This window comes from Drosophila gunungcola, unplaced genomic scaffold, assembly GCF_025200985.1.
Source record: "Drosophila gunungcola strain Sukarami unplaced genomic scaffold, Dgunungcola_SK_2 000086F, whole genome shotgun sequence".
NCBI classification, from domain to species: domain Eukaryota; kingdom Metazoa; phylum Arthropoda; class Insecta; order Diptera; family Drosophilidae; genus Drosophila; species Drosophila gunungcola.
The window spans coordinates 115761-139204 of NW_026453248.1; the positions used below are offsets into that span (position 1 = coordinate 115761).

Sequence of the window (23444 nt, forward strand, 5' to 3'; positions counted from 1 at the left end):
CTGTACTTTTTCTGCCCCGCTGTTTCGTATTTAACTGAAAAATTTCTCTCGAGCTGGCGATTTCCATGTGAAAAATAATTGGGCTGTCCTATTCCCAGCCAGAGAAAATTTCTTCCAAAAAGGTAAAGTTGACTGGTTTTAAAGTGAACGTTGCGGCGCATAAATCAACAATAAATGTTAAAGAAAAACCAAAAAAAGTGAGAAAAAATCCAAAACAAAAAAGCAAATTTCATACTTTTCTGTTTGGTTGCCTTTTTTTTCCTTTCCTTTTTGGCTGCGTTTTCTCTTTGATTTGCGGAAAACGTAAGACAGGGGCGGCAGAGCAAAACTCGGGGCGAAAAAAAGGGGGCGACGCAGGAGAGACGAGACCCAGTTTGCAAAGTAAACAAACGGCAAATGAAATGAAATGCCGCCGACGACGTTCGTCGACTGAAACTATTAAAAATGAAATGGGCTGTGCGAGAGCGCCACCGCCCCCCTTTCATCTGCCCCTGAACCCTGCCGCTCCACCTCCCCCTCCCGCTTCCCCTCCCGCTCCCCCCATTTCCATTTGATGGACAAGGCAAAGGGGCAGTGGGCAATGGGACGTGGACAGTGGGCCTCATTGCCGCCGTCGGCCTTTTTGCATATATAATGCATATCCTTACATACATGGACATGGGACATGGGCGGAGCTAGAGAAGGGTTTACAGGAATGACAAATCTCCAGTGAATTATTATATCAATTTTCAAGGCGCCTTCTTCCAAAACCGATTTCATTAACCACAGATGTTTCTACAATCTAAACTATGCAGATTTTAAGCTGGGAAAATCATAGAAAAAAAATTCCCATGACGCCAACTTTTACCAAAGTTAGACAAAAGCAAGACTCTTAAAGTTTTCACCACTTAAACCTTTAATCTTTTGAAAAAGTTTTTCAACATATTTAAAGTGGTCACATCTCCAAAAAGTTTTGTTTCAAGTGTAAACATTTTTTTTTTTTTGTTTAGCTCAGTGTGTGTTTTATACGTACGTTCACAGATATATTCATTTGCATACGCAAATGCCAGGTTTTTCCAAGCGTTTTAACCAAACTTAAAACATTATGATGACCTACATATAGCAGCAGTATGCAGTCAGAAGTGCGTTTCAAAGCAATAAAGCAGTCTTAATGTCTTCAATCATAGCTTCAAAATTTTTAACTTTAAGGTATCTATGTGGTTCAAGATACATTTTTATAAAATAACCAACTCAATCGATTGTTGCACTAAAATTGTAAATAGATCTTTATATAACTCGGCATTTGGAATAAAAAATCTTGAAAATTTTTAAACAAATATTTTAGGAGTTTAAATTTCAATAATTTAAAAATCAACAAACAATTGTTTAAAAGAATTCGATTAAATTGATTAGAAATCGAAAGCAATTGATTTAGACTTTTAGATATTTATTTATAAAACGCACTGTACTACTGATGCATATAATAAATATTCGAGAGATAACTGCACTTGACGCACTGCAATAACTTGGCTAAAAGAGTGCAATGAGCCAGTGTGTTTATGAAATATGCAAATGACACAAAATCGCTGCCACTTCGCAATCGCATTGCGGTTCTGGCGTTAAGCTACCTGCCGCCACATTTCTCCACTTTTACCTCTTTAAAGACTGTTTGCTTTTGATTGCACCCACCGATCGATGGATCGATTGATTGCATAGTGGCTCAAGTGCGAAGTCCCAAGTGCAGGGTTAAAAAGGGAAAACAAACTCTGGCCATGATTGATGGGCGGCAAATAGAAGTGGAAGCACCCTTTAAGTGGCGAAAAATGAGTGGAAATTTGTCTGGGAATCCATGTAAATGCCAGGACATAAGTCAAGCCCCTTTGCCGTCCAGTCCATTATGTAGAAAGTCCAGAGGGCTTTCTTCTAGAACGGCCAGCAATTACCATTCTGGAGACATCTTTTAATTTGCCCCCAATCCAAGCTTCCCTTTCTTCCCATTTTCCCATTTTTGCCATTTTCCCAGTGGGTAAACATCAGGCGAATGCTTTGTGTCCGGCGTTTGCCTAATTTGTTTTTCTTTCGAGTTTAATTTGAAACCTGGACAACAACGTCTTAGCCTTGGTTTTTCGGTCTTGGCCAACGACGCAACAGTTTGCTTAGTGCAAAGACCATAAGCAAATTTTCCTTTCAGTTTTTCGAGGGGGGCAGGAGGGGGATGTAAAAACTGCTGGCGCTGCGTGCTTGGAAAATGTGTTTATTTAGGATAACTTAACTGATTGTTGTTTCTGCTCTCGTGCCCATTCTTCTCGCCAACTCGCTTGTTGTTCTTGGCCAGTTGACAATTGGCCCCAGAGAAAAGCGAGGAGGAAAAGCAGAGAGTGGGCGAAAGTAGGGGAAAAGTGGGGGAAAAGTGGGTGAAAGTGGGCGGCTGGCAGGACAATGGACACTCGAAGGCGCGCCACGTGCACACAAAGCGCATTGTGGGAAAAATAGCAAGGCAGATGAACAAAAAGAAACAAGTTGGGAGCTACATTTTCACAGTTTCGAGACCAAAAGATACCTCTTATATCGGCAAAACGTTGACTTAAGAACGATAAGAACATTTTATGTTTTTTTTTATTGAGTCCTATCGATAGTAAATGTATCTTAATCTTTTGAAAAATATATTGATATTAATAATACACAATATATTTTATATATAATATACATATTTTATAGATTTCTTATTTATTTATATTTGATTATAAAAATAAAGTCAAATTAAATTTTTAAATATTGTAATTAACTTAAAAAATTACATTAATGAAAAAAAAAATACTACTAATACTACAACCAAATTAAGTTTTGTTTTTGAGAGTAAAGCTTAATGGATATACACCACCAATCTGTGATTGTCGCGTACTCAAAAGCAAAACAAAACGGAAATGACAACGGGGGAAAATGTATCCGCGACCTCCGCGGGAAAAATTCACAGCCAGCTGACCCACAATTTCCGCCCATTTGCCCCCGTTCTCGGCCCCTCACCACCCCTTTTTCCAACCACCCCCGCACCATGTTGTTATTGTTACCGTTTTGTAATAAGCTGTAAATACGCTGAGAGCAGCGCAGTCGACGGTCATAAATCAACGGATGATGGAAAAGGGGGCGTGGCGGTTTTGGGAGGAGGAGCATTGGGGGCGGGGCAGGAAAAGCGGAAAAAAAAATGGCGAGAGCAAAAAACAAAGCAAACGCAATAAAAGAAATCGCAGTAATTAATTAATATGACTGGGTGTTTGTAAAAGTTGAGTGGGCCTCATAAATTAATTGCCGTCGCCCTTTGTTTGGCCACGCCCATAGAGAACGCCCGCCACGCCCTCTTCCCGCCCCGCCTCTGCAGCGCCCTCTGACGGCGACAGACAGCACTTAATCAAAATATTCTTTGCTTTCCTTTTTTAATTTTAATTGTCGCCGTAAGTCGCCTTGCATTTCATTTTTTCTTTCTTCTTGTTATTTAATTTTTAACGGTCGGGTTTAATTCAGTAGCACGGACAAAAGTTGCGCGCTTTGCAGCGCTTACCACGCGGAATTCAAACTGGATTTTATTTCACAATTTTCTTAAACACACAGACATTCTTTTTCCGCTTCCCAAGAATTTTGGGTATGCAAACTCATAATAACGCAAACATAAACCCCTTTCAAGTGGCGTCCAAAAGTATGTGAAAAATCGCAGGGGCGAAATGACTAATAAGCTTAAAATGTTGCGAAATTCTTTTTGTAATATTTAATTAATACCTACTTAAGCGAAAAAAGGAAAAACATTTTTATAAACCACATGAAATTTCAGAAAAATGGTTACCCAAAATAGGCACTTGCGCGACCATGACTTTACCATTTGAAAACCGAACTCAAAATGGTATAACTTTAAGTGTTTGTATTGTAATTATCTAACAGTGGGGTGACCCCAAACCATTGGCATCATGATTACTATTTTTCTCAAAACTATAATAATTTGTATTAAATATTTGCCCAAATTCTTGACCACTTGTTTCTTCTTAAAAACAATATATATTTCTGACAAGCACCGAAAACTGCTTGCCGTAAGCAGTTCCCCAATGTGCAAGCAGTGCATTATGATTAGCTTAAGTAAATTTAATCTCCGAACGCCGTTGAAGTCCTCCCAAGAGATGAATATTTAAGCAAATTATGCCCATTGCCGCGCCGCTGGCCAAGGGAAAAGAATAAATCGTGGCAACATATTTGGCCCGGAATCATCTTTTGGCCGGGCTCTAATCCCCACCCGATCTGCGAGCACAGGTGCTGCAAGTCACTCGACTCTGGCAGCACCGTTAAGTTTGAATTATAGCGCACATGTGGCTGCTGGGATGCCACTTTTTTCACCATCCCGGCCCCACGTCCCACCTCCCCCCCCTTTTTTCTTTAGCCAGCGTGTCCATGAAAATCTGACACACATAAATCCTGCCCAGAGAAGGGAGATGGAGCAGGAGGAGAAGGAGTCGCTGGCGGAGAAGCAACAAGAACTGGGAAGGAAAAAAATGAAGTGGCAACTGCGGTTGGCAGAGGGAAACGGAAGCGGAAACAACGTAAGCGGAAGCGCATGTCTAACAAGTTGCTGAAACTATGCGGGTCGGCCAGCACTGAGCGAAAAACTAACATTGCCTTTAACTTATATTACATTTATTCAAAAACTAGTCATATATCTTAAAGACAAATTATTACTAATTGTAAGCAAGTTGTTATCATGATCGTGATTTATTTGCGTTGGGAGGATCATGAGTTTCTCACTTATTTTCTAAGTGCTTTTTAATCAATATGTTTATATTATTGAATCACTGGTAAAAGTATTAGATCGGTGTAAATATATTTTCTCAAAAAGAATCCAGTCAAATACATAAGATTCAAGTTTATGGCGCCCAACGTGGGGCCTTAGAAAAAGGAATATTTTAGTCTCTTAAAAATAATGAAACTATTAATATTTGTAGCCTGCATGAAAATGAAACGGTGATATTAAAATCAAATCTTTGTTTAATCTGGTATTTAAGATAATATTTTTCCAAGTGTGGTGAGACAAAAAGAATGTTGACTATGGAGTGGAAAAACAAGAGGCAGACAGCGAGAACGAGTCCGAAGTCGGAATTGTGCGATTGGCCCCCAAATGTGATTAGTGCACACGGCAAGTGGCCAAAACGAAACGCGAAAACTGTGGAACGTTCTCGGGCAGCAGGTGCTTTCTTCTTTTTATCATTCCCTTCCCGCAATCTCCATTTATCCCTTCATCAACCACCCCTCTTTGAAACAAACACATGTAGCAGCATCCGAACAGATGTATGCCAGAATTTTCTGCCCGTCTCACGCGCAACAAAGTTGCTAAGACGCCGCACAGTTCAGTTTCAGTTTCAGTTTGGTAAATCCTTTTTATGCCATCTCCTTGTTGCTTTTGTTTTTGTTGCGGTTGCTCCCTTGCCTTCTAACCCCCTTAATTCCCCCTCGGTGATTTCATGGACCCCCCTCGTTGGACGCCCCTGGCTCACTGTTTGTTTGCCTACTTTTAGTGTTTAGCCAACGTCGCATAAAAATAGAACAGCAGCAACTGAAAACAGCACTAGTCCATACTAGCACAGTGAATGAAATAAGCAAAATACCAGGAAAAACTATTTAAAGATTTTACTTAATTTGTGCCCAACGTTTAAATTTTATACTATATGAAAAAACTTGCACTTTAAAATCAATATAAATTATATACAAAACTGAAAAATAACTAAGAAACGTTTTCCCAACTTTATTTAGGTTTAGAAGATGCTTTATTTTTAAACCAAATGTAAGAGAACTAACTCAGTTTATTAACCACTAACAAACCCAAAATGTGGTTTTTAATCCCCAAAAATTTCACTGTTAACTTGGACGCTATTTAACTTAGTACACTTCACTAAGTAATGAACTTTGAAGCACTGTGACGGGGCGATCATTGCATTTTGCGGTTGCCACTGTGGTCGCGTTACCCAGAACGAAACTCTCCTGCTGGTTGTAGTCTGCGTAAAGGCTTAAAGTATTACTGTTACAGTAGTTCTCAGGCCCCCTTTCCCCTTTCCCTTCTCCCCGCTCCCCCTTCCTGCCACGCCCCCCGCTGCGACAGAAACTCAGCTAAGCCAAATGTTGACGACGACGTTTGCTGCTTTTGGCTTTCGGCTTTAGCTTTGGTTCTACGCTTCTGCTTGCTAGAGAGAAAAAATGGTGTGTGCTTGAAAAAAATGCAAGTATTTTGTAATGAAAACTACAAATTCTTAGTATGATAGTAAAACTTGCACCCGACATTCCCAATTTCAAGGAGACAGAAACAATGGAATTTTGATTACAACTCAAGATGCTTATTACTTTATTTAGGTTTTTATTTGTGCCAACTGTAAATTATATTTCAAACTTGTAAGGAAAAACTGGTCTAAATTTTTTTTGTTTCCTTTTTTATTTTGCTTTTATTCTGACGGATTTTTTAGTGGTATATCTACAATTGTTTGTTGTTTAATTTTCGATTATTGGGTATTAAAAATTAGGTTTTTACATTTTAAGCGGCTTTCTTATAGGACTGGATTAAAAAGTTTTACTTCCAGTTTTTGTTTGTAGAAAAAATAAGATTTTTATATAATTTTTTTCTGTGTACTCTTCTTAGCGCAATATGAGCAACTTTTTGTTGCTGCTGTTGTACTCACAACAAATTGCTGTAAGCTGTGAAACTAATCTTGGCAGTTCTTTCCCTTTTTCAACCTCCCCTTTATGTGGGTGGGGGAAAGAAGGGGGGAAAAGGGCGGAAACTGAAAAACTACTTCAGCGGATTACTTTCGGATAGTTTTGTTTCCCTTCACTGGCTTTATTTTTACCGGTTATTTGGAGTGGGTTTGCAACACTCTCTCATTAGCCGCGAACAATTTGAACAACCCCACTCGACTTTTCTGGCTATTTTGACCATCCACCATCCAATTTACCTGGCTTTGACCTCACGTGCGGCGCCACTTGGCCAATTTGCGTAGCATACTTCTCAGCTGAACGCTAATAAACGGTCAACTCGACACACAAAAGGCGTTTACCACCAACGGCATACATGTATGTACATATAATTATGGCATAATGTGGAAATAATTGATTGCCTCTTATGCATGATTCTCCATTCAATTGGAGTTTTGATTCGCCTCTGTTGATGGGCGATAAGTCCATCAGTCGGAAAAATTATCAAAGATTAGATTCGACTTTGACCTGGATTCAGGATTATGAATTAAGATTAAATCTGTATTTAATAACATTAAATTAACTTTTAAATTTACATTCGAATTCTAGATAACATGAATAACAGCTAACTATATTTTGCAATTATAATCAGTTATTGGATTTTGATTCCCTTTTTGTTGACTTCTTTGGGATATTATGTTTTATTATGGATTTGTGGATTATGTGTTAAAACAAAAAACAAACATTTAAACATTTCGTATTTTAATAAAAGTTTTAAGGTTACCGGGGGGGATTCCTTATGCTAAAACGCAAACTAGAACAAACCCACTAGCATTTACCAATAAACTAATCAACACCAAAGCCAGAGAGATGTATGTTTTCCGATTTACAGCAAATTGAACCATTTCGATTCTATTTTCGGCTGCAATCCCTCAAGGATTTCCACTACATCACGACTGTTCAGAAATTCCAATTGAGAGAGTGCAGCGACAGACTCAATTTACCTTATCGATATGGCCCCGATTGCCCGAGTGAAACTAATAGAATAAACCGATTGGCAAGCTGGCCAGGAGAAAGGTGAAAGGGGGGACCGGCAAACTGTTGCCCATGTGATGACAGGCTCAAGTTGTCGTTGTTTTGCTTTTTCCTTTCGCCTGCCTTGACTGCTTTCACTTTGTGCATTTCCGTCAAGCGGAAATTCGCGTAAATTGCCGGCATGTCCACTGCAAAGTGAGAGGTGGAATGAAAGTGGGCTAAAAGGGGGTAGAAAGTAGAAGGTTTGAGGGGTAGGAGGTGGGAGGTGGGAGGTGGCCGGAACGGAATGGAGCGGAAGTTGATGCAAGTCTAGAAACGAGTGCCAAATGCCGGAAGCCCATGGCATTCTTGGACGCAGGACACAGCCAAAACGAAAGGCGGAATGAAACTGTTTGCAATGGCCGACGACAAATGCAATTTTCCCAGGGACTTGGCACTAAAAAAAAAAGAAAAACAGAAACTGGTTCTAAATTCAAAGGGACATGGGATGGCAATGGTGCAATGAACTGAATATAATTTGTGGAAAATAAACTGATTAAACGGCTCCGGGACAAAACAAATTGATTAATGGAAAAGATATTAAGTTGAGGTGTGTCAAAGGGAAAACCACCTTAACATGCCATGTCACAAAAGAAATTTACTGCTACAAGTTTTTTTATTTTCATAATTTTTGATAATTTACTACTCAAATTAATGAAATAAAAAAGCTTTTACATTAGCTTTTAATCAAAATTTAAATATTTTTCAACCTTCAATTAAACTGTAGCCCAAATAAAGAACCTTTTCAGACAGCTCTTGTTCCTTTTCTGCAGAAACAAAGGATAATTCCCAGTTTAAGGTTTATGTATCTTTCTCTTTTATTTAATAGCCTTTTCCTTCTTTGTTTTGAGTTTCTCCCATTAAGCTTCTTTATTCAGCCCATCCAAATAATGCCCAACCTATTTGCCTTGGGCATTACCCTTAACACTCGGCTAGTATTTATTTTTCACCTCCTACAGTGAGATCCATCCACTCATCCATTCTTCCTTCAATCTTTAACTAAATCCAACTGTTTGCATCTCATCCCAAGGATTTTGCTCTAATCCGCTATCCGTAGGCCCGGCTCCTCAATTACTGGAGTTAGATGGCGGTGGATTTGTGGTGGCCATTTCCCAACCACCTTGGCGTTATCCCAGGCCCTTGTCTCTTAACCCGCTTTCAACTGCCTCACCTCGTTAACCCCCCTGCCACAAGGCCTTCCTTCTCCTCCTCCTCCCAAGTCCTTGGGCAATCCACTCAATTTTTATTCGTTATTTTCATGTTGGCAATGCAATAAAAGGGGCCCATTCATGGGGTCTCTTTTCTTGGCCGTTGGGATGCCTAGAGGCACCACCATTCCCGCTGCCATTTAGCGTATTCTTGCCCCCATTTTAGGACCCTTTTTTGGGGCTGAGGGGGGTATTGCCTTTGATGCCATAATATGATGAAGTGATTGAAGTGCCGGCGACTCGTTGGAATGACCGTTAGTCATGCAAAACGGCGACGTGTTGCTATTTATGCTACGTTATAGCTTTTTTCTCAACCTATCCGATCCTTTGGGTTATAACTGCCATTTTTATAACGGTTGACTTTGTTGGGACAGATTAAGTTTCCTTTTATTCGCCGTTTGTTTGTTGATTGCTGCGTGTTAATTGGCCACGCAAAAGCCAACAAATTGAGTTCACCACCACCCACTGACCCACCTATTTACCCACCCCTTACCCTTTCGGGGGAAGGACCTTGCACCTGACCCCGAGTGTTTTTGGTGCCAGCAGAGTGTCAGAGATTCATCTCCATGCCAAATGTATGCCAAGTGGCATCTGCTTGGCATAATGAGCTGCGTCTACAATTGCTCTGGCCTTGACATCTGCCTAAAAGGGTGGGTCAAAGTACAGCCCAACACCACGAGACACCCACTGACCCTCCTGGCACATTTGTTTTTATGTTGGACCGTCAAACGCAGTTTCCATTATTTCAGCATTTGTATAAAATTCGACTAAAACACAGTATCGTCTCGCTAAGGTAGATGAAATGGGTTGCTTTCGATTTTTAAATCAACGTATTATTAGTTGCTTACTGTGACCTTGCAAGATGTAGAAAATATAAAGTGTGAAAAAAAAAAAAACGTTTGCAGAAAGCCTTAAATGAAGTGCCAATCTACTGTTTCCTTTTTTTAATAATCTCTTCGAACCTTAAACCTTGAGTATATTGCTTGGCTAATACCTTGGTAATAAAATAAAACCCTCCATTTCGCTGGCTCCACTGTGTCGAGGTGGCAAGCGATGCTATCATTAAGGGCTTTACGACAATGCCGGGCAATAAAATTAATTAAAATTCAATAAATTGACGCCCTGAAATGGAAACATTCAAATGGGAGCTGAGGGAGCTTTGATACGGATCCTTGAATGGGATGGTTTGAGTTTGGGCTTGGGCTTGGGTTCGGGTTCCCAGTACAAGTTCACGTTTCACTGGAGGATTCATCGCTGATGTTTAACATTGGGAATTGCTGGCTGGATGTGGGTGTTTTGGGTGTTTTTTGGGTGGTTTGAGGCCCTCATTCTGCGGGTGCCTGCTTATGTTAATGCCCAATTACAATTGTTGTTCGCATTTGCTGTTTGCGTTGGAAATTGTATTCTCCCGGGTAATAGGAGAAACGTAATGGGATGGGTAAATATTGCTGAAAGCGAGACAGACATTTAGGGCAAAATTACAAGGGGAAATTTAAAAGCCAGCAATGAATGGGGAATAGGAAAAACAGGTCACGCAAGAGATGCAAAGAATAAATATAATTAAATTGACGTTTATACGTTTGGAACAGCAAGAATAGAAAAATAAGTTAAAACAATGTTGATTGCATTTGGAAAAATATTGGCCAACATTAGTGTGTAAAGGCAATCATTGAATTTTAAAAACTTATTCTTTTTATTCAGAACTCACATCTTAAGGTTTTCGTATACATCTTCGAAATAGGAATAAATTCCCTTATTACTCATTTAAAGTAAAGAAAAACACAAATCAAATATATAAAAGAGAAACCAAACTATTAAAAGGTAAATTTCCTTTGACATTTGTGCAATTTTTCACAATCCCATGCCCCATTTTCTATCATTCGATTCCACACTTTGCCTCACGTGCCTTAAAATTTGTTATTTATGAGTTTGCCCATCGACAGACAGCGAATAATTTACAGCATCATAAGAATAAAGCCCCCTCAAAAAAATCTCCATAAACAAAACACTTGGAAATGCACAGGTAATAAACAACAACAACTTATACTACAGCAATCAATGCCAAGAGAAAAAAGCTTGCAAATGAGAAAGAGTAGAAAATATAACTATGCCAGACACAACAAAAATATAATTTTAGGGCCGAGCGAGGGCAAATCAAAGCCAGAGATTCGAAGGGCTTAAACAGAATTGGAAAACTGCACTTGGACCCAAAAAGGACACCTTGCCGACGTGCGACAAAAGGGTTTTGCGGGGGGGAAATCTATCGAAAGGACATCGGCGGCAAATTGAATTGTTCGTCGACGAAGAAAATAGCAAGTGATTGTAGGTAGGAGAATGCTGAATGGAAAGATGAGGTGCTGCGAAGTGGCCCAAGGACCACATGCATAAGGGGAACTGCATATATACACACACACGGAATACACAGAAAAAATCTAATCTAACAATCACATTTGGACCTGCTACTGTAAAATCTACATGTAAATAGATAATAAAAATTTTAACTAACATTTATATAAATTTAAATATTTAATTATTTAATAACAATTGGACAAAAATTTAAAAAGAAAATTTAAATAGAAAAATATAATTTAAAGTCAAATATTTTAAAATTTGTATCTACTTGGTACTTCAATAATATCAATTACCAATAATATTTATCTATTCTTTAATTATGTGGTAAAAATGTTTTCCTTTTTCCTCTGTGAAATATCACATTTACTTTAAAAACAAATTTATGATTTTACTCTGAGCAATAAAAATCATAGTTTTTTTGAGTGTTTAGTGTGAGAATCTATACACATGGCAACAGTTGGCCCACAAAAGATTTCACAGTCAAAACAAAACCGAATGCCAAAATGAAGACAGCATCTGACAACGGAAATTGAATCGCACTGCTTGTGTGTGTGTATATGTGTGTGGGTAATTGGACTGGTGTGCGTGTGTGTGTGTGCGAGTGGGTGAAGGTGTTTGTGATTGTGATTGAGTGTGTGTCGCAAATTTCCCTTCGATACGCCTTAACTATCCTAGAGCTCGTCGTGCTGCCCATCAATTCCAATCAATGAAAATAATTTTCTTTTTATTTTGGTGTGATTCGTAAAACGATTTAGATTTGGTTTACTGGATCAGCAGTACTTCAAAAGAAGTGGAGTGCGGTCCTTAAATCCACAAAAAAGTAAAGAATATGTGACCGATTATCTCTCTTTTTATCTGTTCGGCATATTATTATTGTTGTGCTATTATAGAACGTATGAATTTCATTTTACTCGAAACTTAAACTTTCCAAATTTCATATCCCAAAACGGAAACTCCTGTTTATTGAAACCCAACAAAATTTCACTTTAATAACTTCCCAAATGGCAGACACAGAGAACTTCAGCCAAGTGAAAGTTTGATTCAATAAGTCATGAACCTCGTGAGAAGAAACTCAGGACTTTTCCGCCCATTTGTCCACCACACACACGTTTGTTTTTTATTTGCACTTTTTTCCCCCGGATTCCACGGGAATGAAATACGCTCGCATTCAATTCACTTCATGTCCTAACCATATTTTGACAACTGTTACCGCAAAAACAGAAAACCAACAGAAGCAACAAAAAGCTTCCAAAAAAATGGTGACTAAGGGGCGATCAAAAGGATGGCGGGAAAGGGTGTGCGATATGGCTTGGAAAGGAAAAACGAAAACCAAAAAAAAAAAATCTAAAAAAGAAGTAACGGCTTGGCCAGCTGCGGCATCCACTTGTGGTTATTTGTTGTCGGAACTTTTGCTTTCTGCCCGCCCTCTTAAAAAAAAACCCCTTTTGCGTAGCAAACTTTACTGTTATCCTTTTCTTTTTTTTTTTTTTGTTTTTGGCAGTTTTAACCAGCGCTAATGTCCCTGTGTGTTTGTGAATTTTTTGACCAAGGCTTCGAATTTCATGGCATAAGAGCAATCCGTTTTTGTCGACCACAAAGTTGAGCAGCAAATTTTGGAAATTTCATTTGAGCATTGCCAAAAAAGAAAAAAACAACACACATTTTAAAAAAAGTTTTCCACGGTCAATGGAAGAATATTAAACGAATAATGAGTTTCCCAAAGGCGTTACAGAATTAAGGTATTACATTGATTTTCTTGATTTCAAATAGTTTTCAATTTGCTAAAGAGAAGATTTTTTGATGTTTTCTAGGTATACGCAGTGCTCAACCATTTAGCAACAAAGAATATAACGTATACGTATTAAAGAGTATGTGATGAGTAATGTACGTATGAGTAAATATGTGAATTGCTTTTGGTGCCATACATCAATGATTTCAATACATTTTTAACAAACCAGTTATTTTTATTGCAACATTCCCTACTTTATTTAAGCATTTTACCTTTTCAAAATATTACGTATACGCAATGTCGTTTTTGATTTGCCAGATTAAGTCACACATAAAACATTTTACCCATTTCCCCTTCACTCCTGCCCTACAGTCGTCTCATTTATACGTGTTCTTTGCTCACATCTGTATAATTAATCATATTTTATGAGCTCAATGTCGATTGTCGCTGGCATTGTTGCCATATCATTTTCGTTCGTGTGTGTATGTGCTGAATATTATGAGGCGGATGAATGGGCTACATGTAATTGTTGTCACTTATTCATTGCACAGCAGATAAAATTAATTAGCATATTTGACACCGAAAGACAGCGCCCACTTCACCGCAGTTGTGCCATCGGAATTTGCCGAGTTTCGAACGCTTCTTTGATCATCCCACTTTTATTACCTTTCTGTAAAAGGTGCAAAGTTTTCGCAATCTGAAGACTTTCGAATTAAAATTCATGAGCAGCCGCAGTCGACGACTTAAAAATTTCACAATCTCTTTTCATTTTGTTCATTTCCCTCGCTGCCAGTGGCCAAAAAAAAATAAAATAAACCTTAAGCTGCAGACAGTCTTTAAAAATGATGTTTATGATAATTATTATTGCATATATATGCACGAGTGAATATATATAACATTTCTGTTCTGTCCCTTCAACTTTTGCTGACATATTTTAACAAGTATTTAGAGAGAAGTTGCCCAAAACTCGGCCTTTCTTTCTCTCTCTATCTCTCGCTCTGAACTGTAAAATTCATAGCCATTTTCAAGGGGAATGCACGTAAAAAAAGGTTTTTGGGAAAAAAAAGGAATAAGCCAAACCAGTTTTAAATCAGTTCTGGCCAATTTTGTGGCAAATATTGATCAATATACATACATAGACATTATAAATATGCCATTAAATTGTATATTTAAATAGAAGTGTAAATTTGTAGGTTATGGGTTTGTGTTTTTTCTACGTGTATGAAAGCTGTTGCTGCTGAGGCTGGCAAACTTTTTGGAGCTGGGTGCTCACACAAAAACAAACACAAGCACAGGTAAGTGGGTGGTAAGATGAGGTGGGGTGGGGGGGCTGAGGTATGCTTGTTTTGGGTGTTTAGAGGCGGCGGAAAAGGGAGTTCTGGGTGCTTTGTTGCCCTCCAGGCAAAGGGCAATTTTCAGTTTGAATATTTTAGCTGCTAATTAAAATGTATTCGCGGTTAACAAAACGCCCACCTCCGCAGCTCCGTTTTGGCCCGTATTTTCCACCCTCTTTTTACAGCACCCACTTCCCGGCCTCATTTGCCTATTACGTTTCTCCAGACAAGGAAAATAAACGAAAAGTTTGAGACGAAGCCGCAAATAAACAGAAAATGTAATTGCAGTAATTTCAAGGAAATTTTCAAAGGGGAGTCGTCCTGGAAAATGCAATGACAAAAGTGCAGAGCAGCTGCATGTTGCAATATGAAGCCAGAAATGCTGCTGCCATATTGAATTTGTCCCAGACAAGTTGTTGTTGTCCGGAAATGGAGTTGAGCCGAGTTAAGTTGAACTGAACTGAACTGAACTGTACTGAAGTGGCAGGTGGATGTGGATCGAGGAGGTTCGTTTCGAATGAATGTAGTCTGAGTCTGGCCTGACGTCCTGCAGTCCGGCGATTGCAGCCAGGTCGAAGGTTAAGTGCCCGGGGGCATGGCGTGTAGCTAAGATGAATACCAGTGGACGTATGACATCTGAGTATTTGATTGCCGCACTTGCAAATATCCATAGTTGCAATCTTTAAGAGCCGCAGGCGTTTATGACCATGTATACCCAATCAACATTGAGTTCACAGCCAGAATTAGCTATGTAAATATGGGCAAACAAACTTAAGTTTCCTCATCAACTTTGATAACAAACTTAGCACTTCCTTATTAAAATCCTTCACAAATGCTTATTCGATTAACATAATAAGGTCAAGTAAGATAACCACTTCTGGTATTCATCTAGAAATTGTAGAAAAATGTTTATCAAAAAACATTTGAGGATATTGCCAATGAAAGACATAACTATAAACAATGGCTATAATCAATTTAATTCCAAGGGTTACTCATTTGGTAATAGTCTAAGGGAAAATTAATGAGATAGCCAAGAGTTATTTACGATTGCATAAACAAGATTAGAAGTCCGTGACTACAAAGGTAAGCTTAAAATTAATTGGATTAGCAAATAAAACCAATGCGAAAATTTATTTAAAATACTTAGTTTCAATATGCAGACAATATGCAAAAGGCTAAGTTTTGTAGGAACCTTTTTTTTAAAGGCATTAAATTTAGCATACCTTGATATTTCCTTAACTTACCCAGCTCTTTTTTTTATGACTTATTATATAGAATTTAAAGTTTACAACTACCTTAAAACCATCATCCAAAAATCCTCTCAATGGAACCCTACCGCAGAGCTCGTAAAACCATAGTTTACAAGTAGAGTCCCGACAGCAAATGCATAGCACAAAAGCTGATCTCTGGGTAAAGCGTACTTAAGTGTCAGTTAATAGATGGCGGAGAGAACAGAAAACAAATTACTGGAAACAGAAAACAGGTAACCGGGTAACAAACTGCTGGCCATATCTGGTAATGAGTGAGCAACTCCCAGTGACATGACCTCCAAATATCCCAGCAAGGCAAAATTCAGGGTAGAGCAGCTCATCAAAAGTGGCGATGTAGCATTGTGGCAAACCCTACAACCTGCCACGCCTCACAATTCCTGATTGCCCGCCCGCCTTTCTCTTTCTCATTAACCGCTGCCCAATCGACTGAAGCTCATGAACGTTCCCTATCCTGCTTACTTTACATTACAGAGAAAGAAATAAAGCATCGTCGCCAATTATAGCAATAATTAAATCATTTGAGAGAAAAGTAATTTCACTGTCAAATGCACAAGCTTTATTTTTGTTTATTTTAGGTTCCACAGTTCAACTCAAAACGAAAGTTTTATAAAATGAATAATAGATTTATTATTATTGTAATTGTGAAGAAAATGTTGTTTAATATGTCTTCAAATTATTGCAAATTTAGTTCAATGACGAATATATGCATTTAAAATGTAATTCGATTTTTTCTTAGTGTTGGTCCTTTTGCAGTCCTGTGCAGTTTACCTGTCATGGAGCATAATGTGCACAATGTACACGAGTATTTCGCAATGTCGCTGCCTCTCTCTCGCTCTATATTTTTCTCTCTCTCACTCTCTCTCTCTCTGTCTCTCTCTCTCTTTCTGTCCCTCTGATGCTCCTTCTCTGTCTGACATATGCTCCATCGAGTATTCAACTCGCATCGCTTGCAAAGTGACATGGCATATTTCAAGGTAAACATTCTGAATTTTGCATATCAAACGCGGGGCTGAGCAAACAGCAAACAGTACAAAAGAAGAAGAGCCCTTACTAATGCACTAGTACCAATATACACACACACACACACACACACACACACACACACAGACACAGACATAGTCTGTTGGGTTTTCCACGAATTGCTTTGCAGTTGAATGAGCTGAGTGCTCCTCCGTAAGCAATGTGCATCAGCAAAAGGTCTGTCTATGAAAAACCAAACCCCCCTTTATTCCCTTAAAAAAATTCGACCACCCCAAAATTGCACCATCCACTATTCAACCAACCCCACCCCTAAATACCCACTGCTAGCTGTAATTGTATAATTAATGAACGCTGCCCGCCGTCGATGGACGCTTAATGCAAATACCTGGGTGAACTACATGCGATGCGGATAGTTTCCAAAAACGAAAATTTCAAAAACCGCTCACAACCGGTTAAAGCTGCTGCAATCCCGTCCCTTTTTACGAGGGTCGCCAAAGCAATAGTAGCCCCCCTCCACTTTCCACATATGTATGTTCGATACCCATATTCCTTTTGCGATGAGATGCCTTTTTGCCATCATATTAAAGTTTAAAACGGTACTTTGCTTGCATTTAAATTGCTTTAGCGAATTCTTGACCTTTTAATAAATTCATTTTCAAAGAACTTCATAAAATCCTAAACAGCACTTCATTATAAATCTCCAGGTATATGTATAAATTGTGCTTAATTGCTCAGTATGTCAATTCAAGTAATTAAAAATAAAATAATTAAAATTACATTACCAAATTCCAGCATTTAATTACTGATTTATAGCTCAATTTTATGTACAAATAAATATGTTTAGGCCAAATTCCTTCAATCAATTAACAATTTTAAATACAAATATCACTTTGAGATTTGGGCTTATAAAATTTATTTCTTAATAGATAAGCACTTCAGTGGAAAAATAATAAATATTCTATTAAGAATTTTAGGTATATAGTAAACAGTATTTATCGTTGCTGAATCTCTTTTTCGAATAAATGCCAAATTAATTACTTAACTTGAATGATAGACCGATGGCAAAGGCAAATTTAAAATAATATTCAATTTTTGAATGAAATCAATTAAAACTATTTTCGATTCATTTTCTGGCCATGCGAAATGCAGTAATTAATTGGGCAACCCGCTGGTCAAAAATTCCTTCTCCATTTGGCCGTGTCCAGGGTGTTTCCCTCTTTTTCTAATCTTCTCTAGCCCTCTCTTTCTCCCTCTACTCTATCTGTCTATCTCTCTCTCCTTTTCTTTCTCTATATATATGCTGCTCTTTCTCCGCCTGTCTCTGTTTACAATTGCCGCCCGCTAATTTATTTGAAAAGCCATTTGTTACCTTTGGCTTGCCTCTGTTTACATGTCCGTCCAACTGTCTAGCTGTCCGTCCGTATGTTCATTCCGTCCAGATTTTCTATATACTCACATATGTATGTATGTTAATGTGTGTGCCCAGGTTCATATGTGCTTGTTTTTCAGATCTTGCTTGATGTTCGCGCATTACATTTACATTCACAATTACAATTAGCGTAAATTCAATTTACTGAAAGAAAAACCAAAAAAAAAAAGAAACCAAGAAAAGCTCCGCCGAATAAAGTTATAAAAAAAACTCTTTGCTAATTGTTTAGATATGTGCATAAAAATATGTGTGTAGACATGTGCCAACCCCCATATGGGCTTTATAATCAATTCATTTAGCGAAATCCGGACAAGTAAATAATGAGAAAATCAGAGAGAATAAATCGAAAGAAAGAGAGAGACGGCATTTTATTGATACAGATACAGATCGAACAGCTGCCGATTGCCAAATGCCTCCAGTACTCGATAATCTTATGTACAAGCCAAAGATACACACACATTTATTTAGTGAAAAATCGAGGAAAATGTGTTCGCCTCTGTTTGTGTTTTGTTAAGCTTTAGTAAATACTTGAAAATTTAATGCCGTTTGGCCAATAATTAAGGAAAAAACATTTCCAATAACCCCAGTGCCCAGTGGATGAGGCCTCCCCCCTTCGCTTTTCTCCCCCTCACAACGTTTTCTTTTGATAATTCGCTCAACAATCTGGCGCATATTTTGAGATATTAATCATACGCACAGTTGCCAACTTTGATTCGCCACGCAGTGAATGAAAATTTAAAGTACACGGACAGAAAAAAGAAAGAAAAGAATACAATGCATTACTCCAGAAAATCTCTATTTCCATTTAATCACAGGAAGCGGCCAAGGGAAAAACCAGTTGGAGAATGAGAGAACAAACATCAACGAACAATTAATGTGAAGACAAGTTCCGAAAAAATTGGGAAAGAAGTAAGTGAGAAATGGGAATGGCAAAAGAATGCAAAATCGAATTGTAAACAGTGTGTTCGATGATGGCACACAAAGCCCAAGAAAAACCATTAAGAAAGCATCGGACAAACAAAAGGCAAAAGAAAAATACTGAAGGGCCGTTAAAAAAAAAAATGTGAAAACCAAGGTTGCGGTTTAAAAGATTTCAGCATGAAGTCCCTTCAGGGATTTATTCTTTTCTTGTTATATTTTTATCTCTTTCGAATGTCTTTTTCATTAAAACTGTATTTATTTCCTATTAAATTATAATTATGTAATTGTCAAATAAAAGGTATTTATGCATTTGATAAAAGTCTATTTGTCCAACAAACTTTACCGTTTTAAATTAATTATTAAAGCGTCTGTTATGTTTAATGCCAAAGAAAAAGCAAACTTTTTTTTTCTTTTATTAAACAAATCAAAACCATAAACTTTTCGTATACGTAATAAATAAATAAATAAAACTGAATTTGTTACGTATGCGTAATTTTTTTGCAAAAACATCAGAAACTGTTATTGAAGAAAGTTCTACCAGCACTTTCCCTTTGCAAAGACAACCAGTGAAATTATTTAAAAATTCTCTTGCCAAAACTTTAGTTTCAAAATCACCACCTGAAACGCTGAGTATGCGCGATATTCTTTACAATCAAGTTCCATTTGCAATTTCACTTACCTTCTATCGTTTCGAAGGCCTTTTACTTCGTTGTTGTTGTTTTTGTTGTTTACCTTGGATTTTCTCCTTTTCCGCTTCGCTTTTCAAAAACGTTTCGCTTGCTTTGTTTCAATTTAAATTTAGGTTTTTTTTTTCGAATTTTCAATCCGTATTCAGCTTGATGTTGTCTTTTATCTGGTGTCTCTGCCAAAGTCACAACAATAACCGAAAAAAAACAACAAACATTGGGTTTTAATGGGGGTGTGAGGGAGCATGTGTGTGCGTGTGCGATAGAGATCGCTATATATATATATAGAACTATATAGAATTTCAAAACAAAAGTTGCGCGCCCAGGAAGTCCACGATTGTTGATTGTTGTTGCTGTAAAACGCCCGTCGGCGTTCGATGCCAAAATACCTCGTTGTACCGAAAAAAACACATTCCAAACACAAACACAAAAACTATTTTCCAAACGAAATACCAATAAAAAAAGAAAGTTAAAAAAAGATTTCACTCATCTTTTTTATTTTTTTATTGGGCAGCAATCATAAAAATGTAATGCGAATAATGCAAAACAAACAAGGATTCTTTACATTGTTCGATTAAATTATTTTCGAACTAAAGGTTAAGGTAAAAATAACACGAAAGGCACACAGAAGTTTAATTTCAATAAACAACGATTCGTTTTATATTTACTTTAGCTTTAAACATTTAAAAAGTGAATGAAAAAAAAAATTAAAAACGATCACACAGTTAATAATTTATTTAACATTCAATGCAGTTTGAAATTGGCCGAGAATGCTTAAAAAAGAAAAAGAAACGTTGTTCCAGGACATTTTAATAAATAGGACAAAAAGTATTTAAAAAGAGGGTCACACAAATAATCAAAATTTTTATATTAACGCAATGGTTCAAGTACAATTATTTAGAACATTTTCAAAAAATTTCTCTCGTTTATTTATTGTCAGACACTTTATTGTATTTTGTTTTAAACGTGGAACAAACTCAAAAAAAGTTTTAAAAAAATTTGCAATTTTGCTGTTTTTTTTATTGTCACGCACTAATTTGTGTTTTTTTTTTTAACTTGAATGCCAACGGTATTTAGTAAGGTTTCTCCTCTGGTATTTTGTTTAATGAGTGTGTGTTTTAGTGGGTGGTGTGTAATCGTATCGCTGGGACTCCAAGAACTACAACAACGCAGTGTTATCCGCTCGGAGGCTGAACGCCTACTGGATGTTTGGATGTTGCACGCGCCGAAAGCTTCCGCAGAATGTGCCGTTACGTTTGCCAAAGCACGCAACGCGTCGGCAGCGCCGTCGGCTGAGCGGCGACAGCGACGCTGGCTTCGACGTGCACGAACACGACCGAACACGGCCAAACACGAACAGACACGACGAAAACACCGGACTGGACTCGGAAACTCAGGGGAGATTTCATCAAGTACCATTTCGAACATTCAAATATTTAAACTTATCAAAAATATTTAAATTTTCCATTCAGTATTTTCATAGGCTCCGAGAAAATAATTTTTACGCTTCTGCATAATTAAATTCAGCAAACAAACTCAATTTTCTATTTAACAGTTTTGAAGTAAACTATGCAAACTTTTTCACAACTTACATTACCCAGAAGTTTAAAATAAATAATTACCCATGCTTTTTTTTATATTCCATTGAACAGCAGTTGGTGTGCATGTAATTATCACACGCCCGAATATATATGTATAAATAGATAAAAGCCTTTTTCCGCTGGTCTCTCCTGAAATCTAATTTTTAATGCGCACGCGCCCGAGTTTTAAAACGAACTAAAAGAAGGAAGGCACAAAAAAAGCGATGTGCGCATGGAAACTAATTGGAATAGTTCCGTTGAAAGGCTCTTACGCTCTTTCTTTAATCCACTTTGCTCTCAAAATTCAAGTAGAGCTCAAAACAACAGTTAATACAAGTTCAAAGCAATTATGAGATTGTTGAATAAAAACTAACAAATATTTAGTGTTATTAAATATATTTTATACTGATTATTCAGCTGCTGAATTTTTTAAAGAGCTGTTTCTTGAATTTTTCTAAGATTGCTCATTAAGGGATTTTTTTGGATTGCCGCCAGTTGACTGGCCTTTTCCGTTAATTGCATTTTCGCCAGCGCGGACGTCCAAAAGCGCAGCGCCTTCGCCCTGATCCATAAAACATATCTGCCTGAATAATTCAAGGCAAATATAACGCAGTCTACACACGCCGCCTCCCGAAAACTCTACACGTCCTCGCTCACGCACCCCACACAGTGGGCAATTTCACCAGTGCAGACCGCAAAAAATATTTGTTCGAATGTTTAACTCTAGTTCTTATTTCCTTAAAAAAGTTTTTCCATTAACCGTTTCCGTTGAATAATACATAGGTTTTGCATTAGAACTTGTTTTAGTCAACTAATGTGTCAATAAGATTTAATTTAAAATGAAATAGGGGTTTGTACTGTGTGTTAAGGAAAATCCAAATAAAATGTTGTGTTCAGAGTAAGTATTTAAAAAACAACACTAGTACTTTTAACGAACTAGATATGCGTAGTGAAGTGGGCCTACTGTGCTCAGGTGTTCTCTTTGGAGACTTTCCACGGAGAGTGTGGCGCTGCTGGGGCACTGGCCTTCCAGTCGCACTCTCCATCCCGACTTCCCTTTGGCCTCCCTTCCAGTCGGCCTCGTGTGCTAACAAGTGGAAAGCAACAGTTGAAATGAATGAAAACTTTCGACGCTCCTCGTTTCTCGACGTCGCCGCTGGCAGAGACGGCGATAGCGACGTCGGCAGCGCAGGCAGCTTCATGTGTTGCTTCGCTCTTCGCTTTTCACCTGCTAAATTCAGTGGGTTGTGGGTTGTTCTCGGTGGAAAGTGGGTGGGTGGTGGTCGTCTTTCCGTTAGCTGTTGCTTTTTCCAGCCAACACACTGTTGCTCTCGCTGAGACGTCTGTTTTTTTGTTTTTCGGTGGGGTGGGTGGAGGTTTGGTGGGGGGTTTTTTGGTGGTTTTTCGGTGGTTTTTCGGAGGGGTTTCTCCGAGGTGGATTGCTCTTGGTCCCGTTAAGCAGCAACTAATTTTTGTTAATCACACCTTAATGACACGAACTTGACACCATTCCATTGCCGATGCCTCGATTTCCATAAATTAGGCAACCAAATAGACAACGTGAGATGTGGTTTTATGCACAGCAAACAATCTACGCCACATTAAAAAGAAGCAAATAAAATTGTTTCCAAATATAAATAAAAGCACTTTTATTTAGTTATTTAGTTTTGAATCTTTAAAAGTTGATAATTTTTAGTACATTTATTGCACACCTAAATGGGATGCTTGGAAATTAATAACAAAATGGTTTTGTTGTTCCTAAAACCATAAATAAAAGAATATCGAATACCAATTTAAGTGATAAGGACAAATAGGTATATCAAAATTATTACTTAATGCGTTCAACACATTAGCTATATGGTTTTGTTTCCTTTAATATACATTTTGAGTTTGATCCCTTATAAATCCCTTAAAGTTATATTTATAGCGTTAAAATTAACTGCATATTACCTTTGACATTATTGTAACTAAAAAAAAAATGGAAGCAATAAATATTTTTGTTTTGTCTGACAAACTGTTGCTACAATTTAAAGTAATGAATAGAATTTTGGGAGACTTGTTTTACAAATACCTTTCTTAGGAACTTTTTCAAAACAAACAAAATGTTGACAACGGATTTGTTAAATGTATAACTATTTAAAATGACCAAGTATACATATATATTGCTGACCTAAAAAAAACTTGCT

The 23444-nt window shown here is 37.7% G+C and overlaps 1 protein-coding gene across 1 annotated transcript in view; it reads right to left on the minus strand.

The window, feature by feature from the left end:
* LOC128264945 (uncharacterized) overlaps positions 1–20906 on the minus strand; it is an 88669-nt gene extending 67763 nt beyond the window's left edge. Inside the window, exons 1-2 of the mRNA XM_053000672.1 lie at positions 20747–20906; positions 19672–19854 (exon numbers count right to left, since the gene is read on the minus strand). The gene's annotated coding sequence lies outside the window, so the exon portion shown is untranslated. The remainder of the gene's footprint in view (positions 1–19671; positions 19855–20746) is intronic.
* Between the last annotated feature and the right edge of the window lie 2538 nt (positions 20907–23444).